Raw genomic sequence first — 9,698 nt, forward strand, 5'->3', positions numbered from 1 at the left:
TTCACCCCTGCCATGCTGCCAACCCTATAAACAATTGTGTTCTTTCCTCACTTACCCAGTTCTGCTCTTTGTTCTATGTTAGTAAAAGAAAAAGCTGCATCTTATTCCAGGGGCCTTTTGGCTAAGTTAATCAGACCCACTTGATTATTAGTGTATATTATATACATATATAATATACCATATAAGTATACTATAAACCATATAAGTATACATTTATAGATATATAATATAAACTATTATCTCACATGGAGAAAATATGCCTTGGTTTACCTTTGTTGAGTTTCCCTTGAGACAGTAAAAAGAAGTGTAACTAGATCTCTAATGCCCCTTAATGAGGCAGCTTCTTGGCCCAATGGATAGAGCTCTGGGCCTGCGGTCAGGATGACCTCAGTTCAAGTCTGATTTTGAACACTTACTAGTTGTGTGATTCTGGGCAAGTCATTTAGTCTTTGTTTGCCTTAGTTTCCTCAAATGTAAATTGGGAATAATAATAGTACTTATATTACACAGTTGCTGTGAAGATCAAATGAAATATTCTTAAAGTGCTCAGCATAGTTTTTAGTATAGATGCTTATTCCTTTTCCTTCCCGTGACTTCTTCTAGATTTTAGCTAAGATCTCCTGACATAGCCTAAAAATGATTATGCCAACCTCACTGGCTGTATCATTAGTAGTTTCTGCTCTCTACCATCTGCTTGCACCCCACTTCCTCTATTCTGGAATGCTCCTGCTCTTGGTTAGCTTAAATGGATTTGTTCCTGGCTGTCTCATTTTGAGCCTCATCTCCTCTCTTACATAAGTTTAAAAATGGAAGCAATAAAGACCTGTTGCTTTGAGCATTCCTGGTTGATCTGCTAGCTCTTCTCTGAAAGCTTCTAAGTGACAGAGCAGGGGATGGGAAGAGGGGAGGGAAAGAACATGAATTTTGTAACTATGGGAAAATACCCTAAATTAATTAATTAATTAAAGATGGCAGAGACCAAAATAAATAAATAAATGGAAACAAATAACATGGAAAAAAAGAAATTTAGGCTTTGAACTTCTATTTCTTTTTTTAAAATTTCTTCTACTTCAAGTGATTATTAATAAACTTTATAAAATTAATTAAAAAAGAAAATAAAATATGGTTTGGTTTCCAGAATTCTGACTCACACACAACTCTTCAGAAAGTTAGCAATTGTATCAAGTGTTCTATGAGTATTTGCTATAAGAGGACTCTGGGACTCACTCAAATGAGGCTCTCAGCTAATGCTTCCCCTTTTCTCTATGAATAAAAAGAAAATTTGAGAACCAACTATGGATTGTTGGGTATAATCTTATTGTTCATTACATTTCTGCCCCCAAACACTACTTATTAAGAACCTTCAGGCAACATGACTTAGTAGAAAATACTGATGGTAGATTTTGGAGACTGGGGGTTTGAATATCAAGCAAACCACTTTGCATCCATTTCCCTACTTGTAAATTAGAGATAATGCTGCTTTCACTATCTTTCTCACAAGAAGGTGAGGAAAGCATACATGTATATTGGGGGAGGGACTCCTTCCATCTCCCATTATGGAGCAAGCTCAGTCACCCTTCCTGGTTCCAGGTTACCATAAAAGGTTGGGAGGGAAAGAGAGAAACAGTGCATTTGGCCAGGTATGACTCCAAGCTAAAGGGCTGGCATTTGGAGATAATTAAGAATCCCTAAACAGCCAGCAAGCAGAAAGCCAGATAATAGAATAAAGCAGGAAATAGTGAGTACATAGGGGATGTTCATGAACCAGAACAGCTCGGTCTCAGAGAGTTCCAGAGATGAAAGGGTTGAGATGGATTCTTAGGTAGTGCTTCTCTGGTATCCCTGATGATGTTAGGGAAAAGCAAAGAATCCAGCCAGGATGTTTCTCGAATCCTCTGTGGGGAACTTATGCAAGGAAATGGACAAGGATTATATAGGAGGGATAGGCATGAATGACTTTTAAGCTGCATCATTGGAGGGAATGACCAAAGAGCCATGTGAGTACAGTAGGATCCCCTTACCCACAGTTTTTCTCTCCAGGATTTCATTTATACCCAATTAGTCATGAAGCACCCGAGGTTTGCCCTGTGCTGTGGTCTCTTCTGTTTCACGTTCACTTTTTTTTTAGGTCTTATTGGAGGAGGGTAGAGAATGGGAATGGGAGGTCAGCCAAGAGGAGTAACAGAAACAAGGAGAGAGAGCATAAATATGTGGGATCAGCAAGTATTCACTCAATCCAATTTCAGCTATTCATGGTAGGTCTTGGAATGCATCCCCATGGATATAAGCCTTACTGTATTTGAGTATGTGGAAGGGCCCCTTTATCCACTGTTTCATTTCCCATGGTTTCAGTTATCAGTGGTTAATCCAAAGTGCCAAAAGTCTATTTATGAAGTACCAGAAGACTTCCTGTGGTAGTAGTTAGACTCTGATGATGGTCTCTTCTCTTTCCACTTGCATTTTTTAAAAGTTTGTGTGTGTGTGCATGTGGAGAGTAGGAAGCCATTCAGAGAGAGAAAGGACATATATGTGGGGGTCAGCAGGTATTTGCTTATATTCATGGTTTCAGTCATCCATGGTAGCTCATAGAACATATCCCTGAGGATATGGGGCCCTACTATAAAAAATCAGCAAATAGTAACTCACCGTTCTAGGTACTAAGAAGACAAAGATAGATAATACCTTGAAGCATGGCAGGAATGGAAAGGAATTTCAGACTTCAGAATTTGGGAGATGGAGTTATTTCAAGTGATGAGGAAATCTAGGGAATGTCCATTTGATAGATACACTTCTAAGAGTGTAAATGTTGACCAGATGGTGAGGAAAACTCATGGTTGTGTTATAAAGTAATCTTCATGGATAAAGAAATCTTTGAGGATGAAAGAATGATGACAAAAGAAATGCATTAAAGATCCTAGAGCTGTGTTGGCAAACCTTTGGTGTGTATGCCAAGAGGGGCTGCTCCCCTGCCCTTTTCCACCACACCTGAGGCCATTTCTCCCATCACCCACTCCTCTGCCTAGTGGGAGTTCCTCCTCCCCCATCTGGGGTAAGGCAGGGGGCTCACATGCAGTGTGAGGTTTGCATTTTGGGCACTCATGCTCTAAAAGGCTTGTCATCACTGGCCTAGACCAAAACTTTGGAGAATTCAGTTCAATTCACTGGATACTTCTTAAGTATTTATTAAGAATGAGGCAAAATGGAGAATGGTGGAGAGTGTCCAAGAGGTCAATAGTTGACACCAATGCAGAGAGAATGCTCTAGTCAAATGAACTTCTAGGGGAGAGACAGTTTAGTGATTCTAGCAAAGCAAAAGAATGGAGCAATAGGGCAGATCAAGGAGTAAACAAATGAGGCAGGACTAATTAGTTTCATCATGTTCTGGTTGGTTACACATTATACTCTGAGTATTATATCCCCAACTTTCTTAAGTTTAATACATAATTGGTTTACACTGCAAGATTCATATCCTAGTTTAATATCCCAGGTTTATCCCTCTGCACAAAAAATTTACAATGCTTACTTATGAATTAATTTTTATAGGAAATAAAATATTCTTCAGAGTAATAAATGGCCATAAAGAAAGTTTCCATATATACTATTAAAGAAAATTTCCTCTAGGCTGCTATCCAGTTCAATGTAATTTCCAGTGACTAAGATGGAGAAATAAGGGATAATAAAAGGCTGACAAATCCATAACTCCCACTGCTGAAGGATTGGCAAAAAAGGACTAGAATAATAATGATAAAAAAGTGAATTTGTTATATCTTCTCTAACCAAAGGCAGGAAGAACTTCCTGCCATTACTTCTCTCTTTCATATTAATTGTATAACAATTATTATGCATTACTGTTTTCCAATTGTTACCTATTTTCTGAATGTTAGGAAAAAAATTTTAGGTTTTCACTAGTATATCATTTTTTTTAAACCCTTGTACTTCTGTGTATTGTCTCATAGGTGGAAGATTGGTAAGGGTGGGCAATGGGGGTCAAGTGACTTGCCCAGGGTCACACAGCTGGGAAGTGGCTGAGGCCGGGTTTGAACCTAGGACCTCCTGTCTCTAGGCCTGACTCTCACTCCACTGAGCTACCCAGCTGCCCTAGTATATCATTTTTAAAAAATTAAGCTTGAAACTTATTTTTTTTACAATGCTAGGATTTCCTAATAATAATGACAGTCAGTTGTGTCTGACTCTTCTTGACCCCATTTGGGACTTTCTTGGTAAAGATACAGGAATTTTACCAGTTTGCCATTTCCTTCTCTAGTGCATTTTACAGATAAAGAACTGAGGCAAACAGTTAAGTGACTTGCCCCTTAACTGAGGCTAGATTTGAAATTAGGAAGATATTTTCCTGACTATAGGACTGGTACTCATTCTATCCATTGTGCCATAGAGCTGCCAACAATAACAAGAATAATAGCATTTACAGAGCACTTTAAGGTAATTTAATTTAATTTAATTTAAGGTAATAGTAATTTAAGTTAATAGTAATCGTAAAATGTTTAGCATGTGCCCAGAATATATTAAGTGCTATATAAATGTTATTATTATTGTTGTTGTTGTTTACTAAACACTTTATAGATATCATCTTACTTAATCCTCACAATAACCCTGTGAGATAGGAGTTACTATTGTCTCCATTTTAGAAATGAAAAAAAACTGAGGCAGACAAGAGATTGAATGATTTGCCCAAGGTGATATGTGAGTGTCTGAAGCAGGATCTGAACTCCAGATCAGTGCTTTCTTCATTGCCCAACATACCTTATCTCTAACCATCCCTCCTGCTTTTCCCATCCCCATCCCTGGAATCTTCCCTCATAACAAAAAATCAAAATAAATTGAGACTTATCTTGAGGTAAATGTGGTCCTTTGACTCATTCCACCTCTGTTGCCCTAACACTTCTCTATCAAGAGGAGAGAGATATACATTATTATCATTCCTCTGGAACCCAGCTTGGTCATGGCACTGATTTGAGTCCCAATGGGTAGGATGCTTTGTTGTCTTTGTTTCTGCATCACTCTCAAGCTATAGTTTTATGTTTGTGATCTCAGTAGATGATTATGGCCCCCATTAATATAGTGTTTTACAATTCCAAAGTATTTTTACTGACATTGTTTCATTTAATTTTCTTTCTCTTTTCTTTTCTTCGTTCCTTTTTCTTTGTTCCTTCCTTTGTTCCTTCCTTCCTTCCTTCCTTCCTTCCTTTCTTCCTTCCTTCCTTCCTTCTTTCCTTGTTCCTTCTTCCTTCCTTCGTTCCTTCTTCCTTCCTTCCTTCCTTCCTTCCTTCCTTCCTTCCTTTGTTCCTTCCTTTGTTCCTTCTTTCTCTCTTTCTTTTTAAAAATCCTTACCTTCCATCTTAGAATCAATACTGTGTATTGGTACCAAGGAATCAAGAAGACTCATCTTTACAGAGAAAGAACTGTTGAAGTTGTCTTTCACATCAGTGTATCTGTGGTGTTATGATGAGGTTTTGGTTATGTATGAATGTGCTTTTACAACAATGACCAATATGGAAGTGTGTTTTGCATAACAATAAAAAAGAAGACATCTTTCTGAGTTCAAATCTGGCCTCAGACTCTTATTAGATGTATGACCCCGGGCAAATCACTGAACCCCATTTGCCTCAGTTTCCTCATCTGTAAAATGAGCTGGAGAAGAAAATGACAAAATTTGCCAAGAAAATCCCAGGTAGGGTCAAGAAGAGTTGAACACAACTAAAAATAACTGAAGAACAATATATAGAAAACACAATGTAGTTTGGAGATGGACATTAGCAGGTGGGGGAGCCAGGAAAAGCTTCAGATAGAAGGCTGTATTTGAGATGAATCTTAAAGGAAGCCAAGAATTCAAAAAGAGGGAATTGAGAAAGAAGCGGATTCCAGGCATGGGGAAAGCTAGTACAAAGGCTCATTGAGGGAAGCCCCTTGTTTGGAGAATAACAACTGGGTTAGAAAGACTTGATTAAAGATTATAGTGAAGGGTAGTAATGTGCAAGAGATAAAGAAACTACAAAAGGGTCAAATTATGGAGAGATTCAAATGTCAGACCGAAGACTTCATATTTGATTTCTACAGGAAAAAGACTGGATATGAATTCTAATTCTCATTCAGCTACTGCTAGATAGGTCAGGATATCTCTGAGCCTTAGTTATCTCATCTATAAAGTGTAAGGATTGAACTAGATACCCTCAAAGGTTCCTTCTGACTGTCATATTCTATGACTATTTTCACAAAGGGCTTGGCTTATAAATCTATTGAAATTCCCTCCTCTAAATCTATGTTCCCATTCCTTTTTTCTACCAGGCTCTTCTCTGATTCTGACAAATGTCCTTTTTTTAGGTGGTAAAAAACATTAAAAAGAACATTTGAAAAGATTTCCATTTCCCTTTTGTTCTCCCAACTGCCTCCTATTTGCAGTGCTCCCAAAGCCCTGAAAAGGGATGGGTCTCTCTAGATACCTGGAAGAGACACAGTAGCAGGGAAGGAGATGAGAATGGGGCCAGCCTTGGTCCAACACAATGGTACTGATAGGCATCACCTAAACCCTGCTTCTTTTCTTTTTTTAGCCTGAAGGACACTGCCATAGATAAAGGATCCTTGACTTGAGGTATTAACTTGCTCCTATTGCTAGTCCTATTATCTGAAGTCACTGTTTGCTTGAGATAGATCAGGGTGTATGTGTGTGGGTTTTTAAAGTGCTAACATCTCATTTTTGGTAACTTTATGAATAGCAGAATGGAAATAGCTTAGAAATCTTATTTCCTTTTAGCTATCATTCATTCGGATAAATAAGAATGGGGACAAAACATATGATTTGTTGGCTATCAAAACAAAATATCATCCTAGTACCAAGGGCTTAGCAATTACTTTGGAAAATACATTGTACAGGCTAAAATAGGATATTTATCAAACTTCCCATGAGCCATCAATGGATAATCAAGGTAATTTATCTTTATGTATAACAGGAAACATCATTCTCATTCCTGGACACAAACCTTCCCACTTATGTTTGCTCTCCGAATAAGTTGTCCTATGGCAGATACATATTCCTTCCTTTTGTTCCTCACATAATTTCTTTCAAAACTCATCTCATATATTGCCTCCTACATGAAGTCTTCTCTGATCTTTCAGTTGCAAGTGCGTTCACCCAAAATTCTTTGTTTTTCACATGTAGATTATATATGTATATATAATATTTCTGTATGTATATGTTGTCTCTGCCTCTCCCCAGTCCCAAAGCTCCTTGGAGGCAGGGATTATTTCCTTTTTGTCTTTGTTTTTTCAAAGCCTAAATTGTTTAATAAGTTTTTGTTGATTGTTTAGTTAATTCCTTCTCTAAAAGTGAAATAGAAGTCATCCTACCCCATTTAGACCTGCTAAATTTATTAAGGGAGAACACATCTCAGTTCACTAGGTATGAACAAGACTTGGGCACCTTCCAAAGTGTCTACTCTTATTGAGTCAGACACTTGATACTACTTTGTGGGGCTTGTGTAAAACCAGAAACTACTTCAGAACCCAAGAGATTCAAGAGTCTGGGAGTGGGGAAAGACAGATAGACAGACAGAGAGAGAGAGAGAAAGAGAGAGAGAGAGAGAGAAAGAGAGAGAGAGAGAGAGAGAGAGAGAGAGAGAGAGAGAGAGAGAGAGATGCTTTTGAGAAGGAAATCATTTGGATGGGGGAAGAGAACACAAAATTTCAATATAAGGTTCCTCCCCTTTTTCTTTGTCCAGAGGAGGACAGTGAGAGCTTCAAAGGCTCTAAAAGATTTTTTATTTTCCATCTTCTCAAATGGCATCCTTTTATCTTCCCCAAGTGAGCAGTGCTTGGTGTCTGCACCAGAATCTAAGAACTGACTAAAAACAGTGAGAAAAGTCATATTCAAGGCTCTATAAGGAGCCCAGCAGAAAAGATGTAATATGTCTAAGCAGAACTTTAGGAGTACCCTCACGAAGGGGAAAAAGGGACTTCTAACAACCTGGAACTATGAGATACCCCTTGCTACATATACAATTTCCTCTGGACTCTGTATGTACTTTTGGAAGAGTGTGTCCCAGATTTTTGTGGGAAATGTTTTGTACCAATTGTTCTTACCTCCTAGTAAATAGTTTTCTTTTCCTCTACTTATTTTAAAATCCTTACCTTCTGTTGCTAGGCAGAAGAGCAGTAAGGGTGAAGCAACTGGGATTAAAGACTTGACCAGGGTCACTCAGTATTTGAGGTCAGACCTCTTGTCTCCAGGTCTGGCACTCTAGCCACTGAACTACCTAGCTGCCTCTTTTTCTAAGAGCTAATTAAGTCTGGCTAATTGATATCAATTGATATTCATCATAGGAAGGACACTGGTGGGGACTCATAAGCTTTAGAATTAGAAACATACCTTCCAATTTCTCATGGCTTCTTCTAGAATCCTGAAAAAAAGATGTAGCAGCTAAACTCTAGGGATCGACTCATTAACATGAGTGGTAGTTAAATTAGGAGCTCCAGAGTGGGTATGACACTTGTCAAATCTTTCTCTTTCATTTTTATGTTTGGAAAAACATATTTGATTATATGGATTTTCCAACAATTTCCTCAAGTGCACTTACTCTCATTAATGAACTACTTCTTGAAATTCAGCTAAAGAATTTTTTGTATTATTTACTAAAGGGGCAAAACTATTGCCTTAGCTTCACATTTCCTTTTTTTTCTCCAACCCTTACCTTCTTCCTTGAAATCACTGATTCCAAAGCAGAAGAACAGCAAGGGCTAAGCATTGGGGGTTGAGTGGCTTGCCCAGCATCACACAACTAAAAATGCTTGAGACCAGGCTTGAACCCAGGACCTCTTGTCTCTAGGCTTGACCCTCAATCCACTGAGTCACCTCACTGTCCCTTCTTACATTTACTTTTAGCCAACATTTACATCTTCCTTTAAGCTTCTTCTGAGCAAAACTAGTGGAAGCTATTAGAGTAGCAATGGCTATCAGGGGATATTTGGAGGAGCTGTACACACTCATGATTTAGGGAAATAGCAGGTATTTCAATTATATTTACATGCCCTTTAGCACTAGTGCACTATTGTACTTAAAAGGTACACCATAAACTATATGGAAGAGTGGGGGAGTGAGTTGCCAAGTAAGATTCCAAGGAATTTAGGGCAGTTCAGATATGGTGATCTAGGTTGCCTCTGCCATCTTTGAGACTGTGACTGAGCTCCAAGCCCTGGCTCTCTGGAAGGAGGAAACTGTCAAACTATCACATATATAGGTTAAAAATAACTCCTAACTTTTAATCTTTAAATGATTTGGAAAAGTAACCTCATCCAGGTTCTTTGGCCCTAATAAATGAACTAAGACCAAAGAAGGCATATCAAGAATGGTTAAACTACAGGCAAAATTTTAAAACGAATTTCCAGTTATCTAGATGTGTGCTACTTAGATTCATTTTAAATTTAAAGGGTCACTCATTGACACATCCAGCTGATGTAACAGGATTAACAGGAGAGAGAGATTTTCCTTGCTAGATAGCAAGAGGGCATGACTTTAGAAAGCAGATGAAATTAGTTATCCAACACAACAACAGATATGTTTTGAGGGGGCAAAATATTCACCACTTCAGCCTGATGTAAACTTTTTTTTTTTTTTAATCTCATTTCTTTTATTGACAGGTTTGCTGGATTGGTTGATTTGGAAAGTGTTAAAATATAACTTTATTTTT

The sequence above is a fragment of the Gracilinanus agilis genome, chromosome 1 (assembly GCF_016433145.1).
Source record: "Gracilinanus agilis isolate LMUSP501 chromosome 1, AgileGrace, whole genome shotgun sequence".
NCBI classification, from domain to species: Eukaryota; Metazoa; Chordata; class Mammalia; order Didelphimorphia; family Didelphidae; genus Gracilinanus; species Gracilinanus agilis.